We start from the raw sequence: 13,223 nt of genomic DNA on the forward strand, positions 1-13,223 counted from the left end.
ATGAGTGTACTTAATATAGAAAAAAACCCAAGGAAATATGTTTTAGTCACTTAAGCTAAAAATTTCCAGTATCTCAGCCTTTACAAGTAGTTACAAAGTAATATGCATAAGTAATGGGGAAGAAAAATAGATTTTGGGAAAAATCATTTTGAAGTCAATCTTTCAAAGAGTTATTGTCTGAAGTCAAATTTTTTTTTTAAACCCTGAAAAACACTTTTTTTTTTGTTTTTATTTTTCTCTCTTGGCTAAATGGGCTTTCTGTTGGAATGGGGATTGGGTAAGGAATGTTTTTTCCAGAAAGACAACGTGATATAGACACAGGCTGGGGATGGAAAGTGGAAGACTAGGTTTCCTCATATCACTGGTCTCTGGGAGCTATAGCTGAGTAACTGTTACCTGTCTGGGCCTCATTGTCCCTATCTGTAAACTGGGAGCACCTTGTCAAATATTTAGCTATATGACCAATGGAGACATAATTACATTAATCCTTATGTGTAAGATTTTAGACATTGTAAGTGCCTCCTCATTCATTACCTTATTTATTTTCTCCCAAATCCCTGTAAGGTAGGTAAGAAAGATATGCATGGGCCTTTGGCAGACAAGGAAACTTCCTAAGTGAGGTAGATAGATTTGCCCAAAGATGCATCAGTGAGATGGTATGGAGCCAGGGCTTGACCTCAGGTCTGACGGCTCTAAACAGGTATGTGTTCCACAGTGCCACACGGGGCCGATGTGCACAGGCAAGCTACTGAACAAAAGCTCCATGTTTCCTTTCTAACATACAACTTTTGGGCGGGATGTGTAAGGTGACTGAGCTTGGTGAGAAAGGCATTCATGTATAAGAGGTGTCTGTGCATTAATGCGGTGAGTGAGAAGCCGAACTAACATCTAATTTTAGTATGCAGCTAGTGTGATGTTCCTGTTAATCGTATTCAGTCAGGCTGACTGAGGAGAAAGGAATAAAATAAACATTTCACTTAACCTTTGCAATTCGTATATTTTGATTGTCCCACCAGCTTAGAATACCATCCCCCCTGTAATCGCCAGCCATTTTCTATGCTCTCCACATACTCAGCAGCTTTATTGCCCTGAGTTCTTTGTCTCCTCCTCCTCTTCCACCACGTTCTTCCTCATTTTTCTACCTCCTGTCAATCCTCATGCCCACTGCCTCCAGGCTGAGTCCCCTGTCTGTACTCTTCTCCTTTGTCCTTGTAGGCATGATGTAGCTCGAGTGGGGTTAGAATGGGGCTCTGAGCTGACCTACTGAACATTCGGCACATGAAGATCTCCAGAAAGAGAAGGCAGCATGAAACTCCACAAAGTACAGAAACAGGACATTGATAACATCTTCAAAGGACAGGAAATAAAGGGGAAGGAAAAGAAAACAAGCAAGTGAAAGAGTAAAGTAAAAGAATCTTTTTATCTTCACATTCTCATCCTACCTAAGTAAAAACAGCAACAACAACAACACGTTATAAAGGGAAAGGTATGGAATGGAAATGCTTTTTGCATTACTGTGTTAAACATGGTAATTACAAATGCAATGATTGAATAGCGACAGCACAAGGGGGATGGCGTGGCAAAGGCTGTGGAGCTTGCCACACTGGAATTGTCATGGTGCAAATCCTTGGTGGGGGCGTAGGGAGTTATTTTCAGGTTGTTCTGAATCAGGAAGTTATATTCCCCACCAAAATAGGAGAGGCATGAAAATCTCTCTGTTACGATACCTACTCAATCAGAACACAAGGCCCCTAGAGTAGATGATTTGTGCTGTGCTGTCCAATATGGTAGCCACTAGCCACGTATGGCTTTCGAGCACATGCAATATGACTAGCCTAGATTCAGATGTGTCATAAGGGTAAAACAGACACCAGATTTTGGAAACAGTATGATAGAAAAAAAAAAGAATGTGAAATATCTCTACTAGTTTTTAAAAATTGACTAGATGCTATGCTACATGTTTTTATGTGTGTGTATTATATATATATATATGAATTAAAATTAATTTCACATGTTTCTTTTTATTTTGCAGTTTTTAATATGGCTACTAAAAAATCTGACATCACATATGTGGTTCATATTGTAGTTCTCATCAAATTGCTATAGGATAGCACTGGATTAGAATTCCAGAGTCGCAATTAAAAGCAATTAGATAGAGAAATCCTCTCCAGAATAATAATCAGTATGCCCAGTCTAGGCAACACTGGTGGGTATTTGAGGCAGAAAACTATCATAAGATTGTTGGTGATAGGTACTCCAGGTGAACTGCAAAGAGCTATAAGCCAATATTAACCTATGGTAACAGAAAAACTACTTGGAGAAGGTTGTGTATAAATCCCATGGAATTAGGATGACTGTAGGAGAGGAATCCAGACCAGATCAGCCAGACACTTTTTATTTTTGTCATATTTCCCTAAAGTTGTTTTTTATTTTAGTGAAGAAAAATTTAAGTTGTTAGGAAGGATCTTAGGAGGAACCTAACTATATATTATTATATAAGACATTGCATATGCTTCCATACCGCAGGCTATACTTAATAAGAAACTACAGTTAGTCCTGTACAGAATGTGTATTTTGTAACACCCAGTGAACCTTTGGGCAGGCTTTAGTAAGGTTCATTTTAAGGAACCCTTTCAGGTATTTCAGTAGGCTCTCCATCTCATCTCAGAGTGACTTTGGACAAGGTACCAGTGACCAGAATGTCTGGAAAGAAGCAAGCTGTCCCTCTTCTGGAATGTGACTTCAACCAGATCTGTCTGAGCAGGAGATGTGTCAAGTCCTATTAACATTCCTGTTCACTTAAATCGCTTTTCAAAACCCAGTGTAAAAAAAAAAAAAAAAAAAAAAAAAAGAGTCCCATCTTAAATAAGATCTTTGCAAACCCAATGTTTAAAAAAAAATGCACATATCAAACCGTCAGTATAACCAAGTAAGTGTGGGTTATTCCCACAGAGGGGATTTAATGAAGATTTCAACAGCTCCTTCTGTGTCCTGGAGCAACTACTGTTCAGTGATTGGCTGTGGAGCGAGCTGGGACCCTTTGGGTTTCCTGTAAAAATATAACGTTGGTTTTTAAACCAATCAAGAAATCTAACACTGGAATTTTTTTCTTTGTCTTTGGTCTTCTTTGGTTCTAAATTGCATAAGAACAGGAGATGTGGCTACTTCCAAACATGAGAGATAATGGATGACCGAGAGTCTTTTATATGTCTAGTACAAACACAAACTGAAAGGAGGCTGCTACAGAATGAAAATCAAAAGCCAGATTTTAATCCCAAAGTAGAAGATACAACCTAAGAGACTGAGGTCTTTTGGATTCTCTTTCGAGATACTGCAGTCAGGAAAGAGGTCTATTTTACTTCTAGGTTTCAGCGGAGGAATACTCAAGGTAGAGTCTAGTCCCATCTCCAAAAGCTTGCTGCAAATGGCTGCCTGTTTCAGGCTTAGCCCCACCTTCTGTATTGACCGTTAAGGATATCTGCAACTTATTGTTTCTCTTTGTTCTGTTTTCCAAGGATACAGATACTATTATACAGTTTCTTAATTACTCTCATCAATGGAGATTGCCAAGCTTTCCAACCTTTTCCATTGGACAGTTTTTCACAGAATTAATATCATGTTAACATTCAAAGTGTCTAACTGTATCATGGTCAATCAAGTTTCTGTTCTGTTCCTTAAAAGATGTAAGCTCTTTGGTAGGTTGTATCATCAGTCTGAGACTTAGTTTTCTTCACATAGAAGGAGAGGGATAATGATACTGTCTTTAGGTGGAGACGGAGACCTGAACTGTGGCACAATTTTCTCGATGTCTGTAATTGCCCATCACATAGTAGGGATGCAGATCATAGTTGATGAATAGCTGCTTCTTAAACTTTGTTCTAAAGGGCTATTTTAAGAGATAGGCTGTGAGCAACTTCAATTTTCTCCTATGGTGCTGACAGGAAATCAACAGGACTGTCCTAATATTGCCAAGCACACCACCAGCAAGGGATGGAACATTTTGAGCATGGGCAACCATGCTTAAGAGGACTTAGGACTGTTCCATCCACATTAGCAATCCAAGGAATAAGTGCATAAAAGTTCCCAGTTCTCAGTGGGCTCAGTCTTATCCCAGAGCTTCACTGCATAGCACATTGGTTGCAATCATGACCCAAGTTAGACACAGATCAAGTTATCATATCATGGTATTCCTCAATTCATTCCTCATGCATTTATTAAAAAAACATGCTCCTAACAGGTGACAAGTACTGTTCTAGTTACTGAGAATACAGGTGTGAACAAGTCGGGCAGTGTCCTGGCCCTCAGGGATTGTCCACTCTGGAAGGAAACTGGCATTTAAAAAAAAATGGCCAGAAATAAACTCACATTCAGGATCTATAATAAGAACAGCATCGGCAAAACATATTCCTTTGGAATGTCACAACAACCCACCAAGGCAGTAGAGGTCATACTGTGTTATGTGGAAATGGGCCCCGCGAGGCCAAAAAGACCACATGGCCCCTTGGAGAGGGAGCAGAGGTGAGCCTGGGCTTTTCCAGCCCCACCACCCACTGCAGGGATCATGCTGGGGCCAAGGACGCAAAGTAAATAAATCTTTAGTTTTGTAAAAAGGGGAGAATTCCTCCCTCTTAGGGTCATGAGGATTAAATAAGCTATAGAAGAAAAGCGCTGCAAACAGTACCCTACACTCAGAGTTCATTAAAAACACATGGTAGCTGCTGTCAAAAATGTGGAGAAAACAACCACAGAATGGTGTGATAAAGTTCCTAGGAGAAGGTGCTTCCGGAAGGGAGAGTGACTAATAACTCTAGCAGGGTAAGAGGAGGAGCCTAGATGGGTTTTGAACACAAGGTAGGAGTGTGAGGTGGGGTCAGGGCATCGTGACAGCAGGCAACAGCATGCACACTGCACAGAAGAACGTGGCCCATTGGCGAGGGTGGACTGTAATTGCTTCTTGTGGCTGGGATATGAATGCCCTGGAGGAGGAGTGAGAGATGGGCTGACTGAGCCGAGAAAGTAATCCCTTTTCCATGGCTGTCAGCAGCCCTCAAAGGTGACGGGAGAAGAGGAGCACCAGAGAAAACCTCCACCCAAGCCCAGGCGCGGTGGGCCATTTGGACCTCCACCATCTGAGAGGTGAAACCCCAATCGTGTACCAGGTCGCCTCTTCAGGCTCCAGTCTCCCCCCACTGTGGACTGTTTGCCTGTCTGGAATGAGATAATTTGTCAGACACCAGCTGCTGATCATTCTTTCCTCATGGGCACATTTGTTATTATGTTACAACGCGCAGGAAGAATCTTTACCATCACTGGACTGAAAATGATTAAAATGTTGTGTGTTTTTTTTCCTCCCCCAAATTCTCAAACCTTCCCTCTGGCAGAGACAGCATCAGTCATAGCCGATATTGGGGGAGTGAAATGCGGGGGTGGGGGTGGGAGTAGGATCATTGTCATAAGTAACAAAACAGCAAGCACAGAACCCACAGTGTGGGGCTAGGGAAGGAGGACCATTCAGAACTAGGAGCAGAACAGGGGTTTGGCAGCACAGAAGCTGGGCTGTGTGTCTCTGAACGAGTGCAGAGGATGGGCTGGCAGGCTGGCTTCTAGAGCCGCACCATGTCTAATTATGTACCAGGAGGCAAGAAAAGGTGTAGGTCTGTCTTTCCAGTTCAGGGGGAGAAAAAAATATGTGGTGTCTCGCGTCTAAGAAACGAACAGGCTGACCTTTTCAGAGCGCCTGAAAGAAAAAACCAGATGTATTCCTCAAGAGTCACTGTGACTGAAGGCTTGCATTGTGCAGTCACATAAAGGGAGAGCTAACCAGAAAACAGCAGCTGATGATCTGAAGCCAGGCTGTGCTATTGTCCGGCACACAAATGTTCTACAAGGACCCAGACCACCATGCAGTTCTCTGTGCACAGACTATGGAGGTTGGTGGGGGGAGTGGAGGGGGCCAGGGCTTTTTTCCCTCCTTTTCTTTCTTTCCTTCCTGAAACCTTTTCCTTCCAATCCCTCTACAGCCGCTCACATTCAACAGCTAGCAATTATTCCCATTGACCCTCCTCACTCTCCAAATGGGGTGTGGGTCTCTGAAGGTTTTCTCTTTGTACCTGACAACCCCATGTTGCAGGCAGGCTCCAGGGAGGAGGTAAGGGCTCAGCTCCCTGGGGACAGTGACTGGGAATGGAGTGGCTGTGATTTATTTTCCATCGAGCAAAGTCAAAGCGAGGCAAATGTGGGCTGGGAGGCAGACAGGAGAATCCCCTCAGCCTCATCAAGGGCTGCTTCTCTATTGTCCTCCGGGAAGCCCGAGTGAATGCTGGTGGTGTTGGAGGGGGAAGGGAGTAGGGGGAGCAAGATGAAAAAGAGGAGGCAGTCTAGTGAGATGGAGTGAGATCCTTTCTTCATTCCAACTCAGCTCTTTTAGATTTTCTCCAACGGCCTTTACCATTCTCAGCCTTCATGGCTACATTTCAACTCCCCTACAAACTGTAAAGTCCTTGAGGGGAGACACATGTCTTACTCTCCTTCTTGTCTTTCCATTGCCCCAGGATTATATTTGTTCCAAGCAGCTTTCAATCAATGTCTACTAACGAGAATTCACTCTGTGTCCCTAGATCTTTGGATCTGGTTCCTCCTTGTCATTCACAGACAGACCCCTCCTAGCAGCAGCCTTCACGGACTACCTAATGTGAAGTAGCCCCAACCCCAGAAACTCTATCACGTCCTCCACTGGAGTGTTTTTTGGCCATGTCTATAAACATTTACTAAATGACACTAATTGGCCAATAGGAAAAAAAGATAGTTCAATCAAGATGAAATCATAGCTCTCTGTTTTTTTAAGTGGTCTGACCACACTTTTCATAAGCCACTTGAGGCTGACTCAACAGTATTCCGGAAGCAGGATCATATTACCACTGTAATTGAGATCAGGAATCCTACTGCCTAATGGCTAGACACTGGGCCCTGTGGGGTGAAGCCTCAGGTGCTCTCCCTGAGGCTACATACTATACTCTGTTTTATATTTGACATAGTGCTTTGCATTGGAGGTAGGTCTGGTCATCTATATGTTCTGTTATTCCTTGGCTCCTTCCCCCATTGGATTCCAACTTCTGTACAACAGCAACTACTACTACAACCACTACTACTAGTTTAGTGTGTGTTTGGTACTATTTCAAAGCTTCACATGTATTATCTTATTCAAATTTTCATTTTGTGAAAGCATAGTCCCAGTGTCAAGAAGAGTGGTTGGCACATTTGGAATTTAATAAATACTCACTGAACCAAGAGACGGAATGAATGCCAGCCCCTTCCAAGATTGCCACTAAATTAAAGCAAAGTTCTAGAAAAAGAAGTTACTTACTTTTCTATGAGCAAGTAACTAAAGAAACATCCTAAAGCATTCTTTACAATGCAGGTGAACCTTGCTTTGTACAATAAATTGCATGGCCCCCGGGTTTTTCAAGTATGTGTTCTTAGTTAAAAAGCATCAAGGAGTTAGTTATTTTAAGAAAATTCCCTTGTAGATTCTTTTGTTAGGCAAAGACTCATTTTGTAATGAAAATCAATCATCCCCCTCCTCCAAAATAGTAATCACTGGCAAGAGCATCCCAAATTAGCATTCTTCAAAGTGCTTTTCTACATCCAGCCATATGCTTACACAGACGCTTCTCCTATCACTGGAGAACTCAGGGTATTGAGCACCTATTCAGCGGCAGATCTCTTCAATACCAAGAAGCAAATACTCCCAATTTAACAGATAGGGAAACTGAGGTCTGGGATGTATGTGACATATTTTGGCCAGAGAAAGTCCCTTTGACAACTTCTGCATCTGACATCATTTTGAACCATGTTATCATTTTGAACCATGACCTGGGATAATTCAAATTTAGAATTAGTTTGGTTTTTTAGGGTGTTCCCTGATCAGAGATGCCTGTTTCATGCCAGATTCTTAATTTATTTTAAAAGCACTTATTGAAGGCCTCCCATGTGCCTCCAATTGCTCTAGGAATTGGCAAATGTGACAGGAAACAAAAGAGAAAATAATCCATGCACACAAGGACTTTTCTAAATTAATACAACTTTAAAAATTATAAATTTAGTCATCAATGTCACTAGCAAATTTTTTCTTCATATACTTGACTTTCAAGTCCTTCGGTTGCTACCTGGGATGAGTGGCTAACGCATTGGAAGGTACAGATGTAGAATGTTGCCATTATCACACACTTTTAGCTCTAGACAATGAACAAATATATAATGTATCTGGAGGTGGTAAGGGCCATGAATACCATTAAAGCAGGGTCAGAGAATGAGCAGAGATGGACGGCGAGGTGTTCATTTATACTGGGTGGTAAGGCAAGGCCCCTGAACAAGGGCCTGAATGGAGATGAAGCAGGTCCCATGGGTATCTAGGGAAAGAACATTCCAAGTAGGGAAGTACTTAGTACACAGGCCAAGAGGTAGCATGCATGTATTTGAGGAGTAGTAGGGAGGCTTCTTTGGCTGGCATTGGATAATTGAAGAAGCAGTGATTGGGGATGAAATTAGAAGGGAAGGCTGGAGCACATCACACACGGATTTGCAGGATCTCCATGAAAACTGATCACCAGGGATTTGGAGCTTTATCTCTCCCTCCTCTTTCCTCTTTTCCCCTCAAACTCTCTCTCTCTCTCTCTCTCTCTCTCCACATCTCTTTCCTTCTCCACACCTAATGACAACTCATGCCTCTGTAAGAGATGTCTCCTATTTGTTAGTAATGCCCTTAAGGAAACCAGAGCACAGGATAACATTTTGCACCAGGTGGCATCAGGTTCTCTTCACAGTCCTGAACTCTGACTCTGTGACTGCAGGATTTGGCAGTTCTGCAGATTGTTAGGTGGGCATGGGCATGCCAATTGGGAGTGTTAGGCTGTGTTGACATTTTCACCTTCTGGCAGAGAGATACTATGGGTAATGAATACTAATCATTACCGTAGGTGATCGATACTAACCCTAGAGTTTACTATTTACAAAACAAAGGCGACATAATATTGTTCTTATTAATGCATTTAACACAATTAGTGAGCACATACTGTGTACCTAGTAGTTTTCCCAGCAATGAGGGGCATTCCCAGGACACCAGACTTGCCATGCTACAACCAGAAAACTCTCAGGCCCCTTGCAGTGAACCTACTTGTGGTGGACATCGTGCCTACAAAGACAAGACACTGTGTCTGCCTCAAGATGCCATGGCCCGGGGGAGAAGACAGACAAGATAGAGTTCTAAGAGCTTTGATAGCGGAGAACTCAGTTGCTCTGGCAACTTGCACACTTCCAAGGCCTCATTTTAGCAAGGGCAATGAGGGAAGGCTTCCTGACAGAGGGGGATATCTGCTTTAATTCTGAAAGATCACTAACGATGCCTGCCTTGTGGGCCCAACACACATGGGGTCTCCGCAGAGATTTCCTTCCTTGGCAGGACCCTGGGCACCCACATGTCTGACTCTTTCTCCCTGTGCCCTCCCCAGCAGAGAACCACATCACCACCCGGCCTCAGATTCTACTGGCTCCCAAATTTTTCTAATCACATTGCTTTGTTTGATTAGGAAGCACTGGAAGGAGGGGTATCAATATTTGGGCAGAAGGAGGCTGTTGATCACATCTGTAATTCTTTCTGGCATAAAGAGAGCTAAGGGACATCTACAAGAGTGTATATTCATCTAAATTCGTGGGACAGAGGAGTCAGGCAGAAAGGCTTTTCAAAGGCCTGCTGCCTCTTGCTCGGTGAGTGCGCATTTCTCAATCCTTTCTTAGAAGCAGACATTAAAACCTGCAGCACAGTCATTTAGAATTTCAAAGGTTTCTTCTTCACGGGGTGGGACACAAAGACACCACCGTTACTCACATAATGCCAGGATGGTGGGGAACAGCGGCACACCATTAACGAAGTCTGTGCAGCAACCCTTTATGGAGAAAGGCAAGAGCTTTTCTGCCAGGATAAAGAAGATGCTCGTTACAGTTGTTAAAAAAGAGATTATTATCATTATTGCTTTTTAAAATTCACTCCTGCATTCTACCTAGGTTGGGAGAACTTAAGAGGGGAAGCAATTTTTAAAGATAGTTCATGGATCACTGAAGAATCGCAGAACATTCAACATTCAGTGCACATCCACCTCTCTCTCTCTCTCTCTCTCTCTCTCTCTCTCTCTCTCTCTCTCTCTTTCTCTGAGTTGAGGATGTCAATCTGAATTTAGAATAAATGCAACACCCACATCAAGAGATCCTTCCTTTCTCAAGGCAGATGGCTTTAAATACTGCTTCGTGTGGTTTTAAATGGTACCAAAATCCTAGTCCATGGATGGAAGGACCAAATAAGATGGGGCTTCTCACACATAAAGCTGCTGGTCCTTCAACATTATCTTGCATGGCTTTGCCTGTCTTCTCCCTCTCCCTTGTTTTGGAATTACATGGGGTGAATACCACAGATCTTAAGTTGGAAAACCAGGAGCCCAGGCTGCAGAACAGCCAGCAGACAACATTGTCTCTGAACTGCTATTGTTTCTATTTTAGGAGCACATTGAGTGATTAGCTTGGGTAACAGTAACATCGCATTACCTTGCACAGGCTGGAAATGTCTTTCAATAAGGAGGCAACACGGAGGCCATGTGATACAATCCCGTAGACAGAGCCAAGTGGAATACATCAAAGAGAGCCTTGATGCAGATGTTTCATGCAGAAGAAAATTAGGTCAGAGACCACTTCAATTTCAGCTTCTGCCAGCCTCGTTTGAGAGCTTCCAGTGAATTCGTAATGAATAGCTTCTAGGGCACTTTTCTCTCATTCAGTCACAGGCTGCCACAGCCAGATGAGCGTTCCATGTGGAATCTTCTCTCATTATTTAAAACTGCTACTTTGTGTTCTGAAATTCCAGAACCCTTCCAATGTACCACCACTATGGCCTAAAACAAAAAAACTCTCAAAATACAGAGAGACATCAATCTGTACCGTATTCTTGCTCTGTCCCTTTTCTCTCTCTCTCTCTCTCTCTCCTATGCATCATATACATACATGTTTTTAAATACATCCCCTGGCCTCTTGTTCATCAGCCTATGCAGGTACATAAACGGTTGCTGAGGAATATTGGAGATGTCGGGATTTTTTAATCTTGCTCAACTTTGAAGAAGCTGAGTGGCCTAAAGATGACCAAAAGGCTTTGCTGGCTTCTTGCAGGGAGCATGCACGTGTGAGTGCGGCGTGCATGCATTTAAAAAAAAAAAAAAAAAAAAAGCTTTTCTCTGAAAAGAGCAGAGAAGGGCAGTGTGACCTCAATGAAAGTGAATGATGCATCCCTTCCCTGCCCACCCCCAACCCCGTCTCACCCGTTATTTATTATATCACAGGGTTAGAATCTGGAGTGTCTTGGACACTTTCTTTTCCACATGCTCTTACTGCCTACCTTTTGCAGGGTTCACACTGACAAATCTTTGCTGACTGGAGTGGGGGTGTGCAGAGGGATCACTTGAATCCATGCCGGGAGAAGAATCATTAGATTCTGGATGCATTTGGAAGAGAGGGGCAGAGAGACAGACACATAGGATCACAGAAACTCCTCAAAGCTGGTGCCGCTCCCATTTCCCATGGGAAAGGAAATGAAGTGGCGCCCCGCTCCAGCTCACCGTGACACAATTGCTTTGTCCTTGCTACCTCCAAAGCACTCGGGCATTCATTAACTGTTTTTCTCAATTCTGGGGCTTGCAAAGCGGTGGCAGAAAGTGTCAGAAAAGCACTCAAAGGCCTGCGTCTGCTCCAATCCAGGATGGGAAGCCATCATGGAGATGTTGCTTCTTTCCTGCATTTCAAAGACTTTATCTGGCTTAAACAAATATGATACTAGTCTTTCTGCCTTTCTTCCTCAACTTTCCTCTCCACCAGCACTCTCCTACCACTGTTTCTTCTCTCTCTTTCTCTCTCTCTCTCTCTCTCACACACACACACACACACACAAACACACATGCTCACACTCAATTAAAATTCCCAAGGAGGGCAGACGTGCAGGGGAGGCAGTGACAGTGGAGTAGAGAAGTGACCTGGTAAAGAGACCTAGTTTCAACTCCACCTCTGTGTGGATGGGAGAAGTTCTCTTCCGTGGGCTCAGTGTTCTTACCTGGAGAAATGTGGTGCTGATCCCTGATTCCCTCACTGCTTTGCTGCTGATGCTGTAGATAGCCTTTCTCATGTGTTACAGGAAATTAATGTCGCCTGGAAATGTCTGGCTGTGGGTTATAGCCACATATTTACCCACTAAGATGTTACCTAAGACCTCACTTGTAGGATTAACATCAAGGGAATGTTCATGTTGCAGTGGGACAGTCTGAGTCCTTACAGGGACACCTCAGTGGGGCAGCTCAGCACTGGAGAAACAACATTAGCTTTGGAGGCAGACAGAGTTGAGTTTGAATTTAGGCTCTGTCACTTCGTGGCTGTGTGACCTCAAGCAAGTCACTCAGACTCTCTGATCTTTAGTTTCTTCCACAGTAAAATTAGGGCAGTAACCATTATGAAAGATAGTTACAGGGTTGAATAAAATATGTGAAATATACGTGCTTGATACATGGCAGCACTCTGCAAATATTAGGGTGATATTTACCATTATTATCAAAAATTAATAATAGAGAGATATACTGATATATATTGAAATACATAGATACCTATATTATATATTGATATATAGTTCTCTATATTTCTGCATGTATATATGTAGAAATGGCACATATGACTTAGGGTAGTCAAAAAAACTAACACTCTTTGAATTGACTTTTCTTGTGCCAAGTGGAAAATCTTCTAAGACACACACACACACACACACACACACACACACACACACTCAAAATTCAATTTCTAAAGGCAGTAGCAACTAATAGTCATTTGAAATGCTTAACAGAGATTTTGTCACTTAATGCTTAGTTACACTTATTTTTATTTCCAACAATATCAGCATGGTGACTTCCCAAGTTATCATGCACTCCTTTTTCATTCTCCTCTCTGAAGAGAATTCTATTTAAGAGGCAGAAGAAGGGCAGACAGAACCTATATTAGTTCTGTCTATAGTGGGAGTCAAAAGCCATTGAGTTGATGCTGAGTTCTTAATCACAAAATCATAGCACTTCAGAACTTGGTAGGTGAGAAGCTGAAACACGAAGGGGTAACATGACCTGAGCAAGGTTATGGAGGAACTCTAGTCCTCA

The 13,223-nt window shown here is 42.7% G+C and overlaps 1 long non-coding RNA gene across 1 annotated transcript; it reads right to left on the reverse strand.

Moving 5' to 3' along the window:
- Nucleotides 1-2,906: 2,906 nt before the first annotated feature.
- On the reverse strand, nucleotides 2,907-10,788 carry LOC115275811. Its single transcript, XR_003901766.1, has 3 exons — nucleotides 10,594-10,788; nucleotides 9,884-9,967; nucleotides 2,907-3,049 (listed from the first exon to the last, which is right to left on the reverse strand). It is a non-coding gene; the product is annotated as an uncharacterized LOC115275811 (long non-coding RNA).
- Nucleotides 10,789-13,223: the final 2,435 nt, after the last annotated feature.

This window comes from Suricata suricatta, chromosome 13 (assembly GCF_006229205.1).
Source record: "Suricata suricatta isolate VVHF042 chromosome 13, meerkat_22Aug2017_6uvM2_HiC, whole genome shotgun sequence".
Classification (NCBI taxonomy): domain Eukaryota; kingdom Metazoa; phylum Chordata; class Mammalia; order Carnivora; family Herpestidae; genus Suricata; species Suricata suricatta.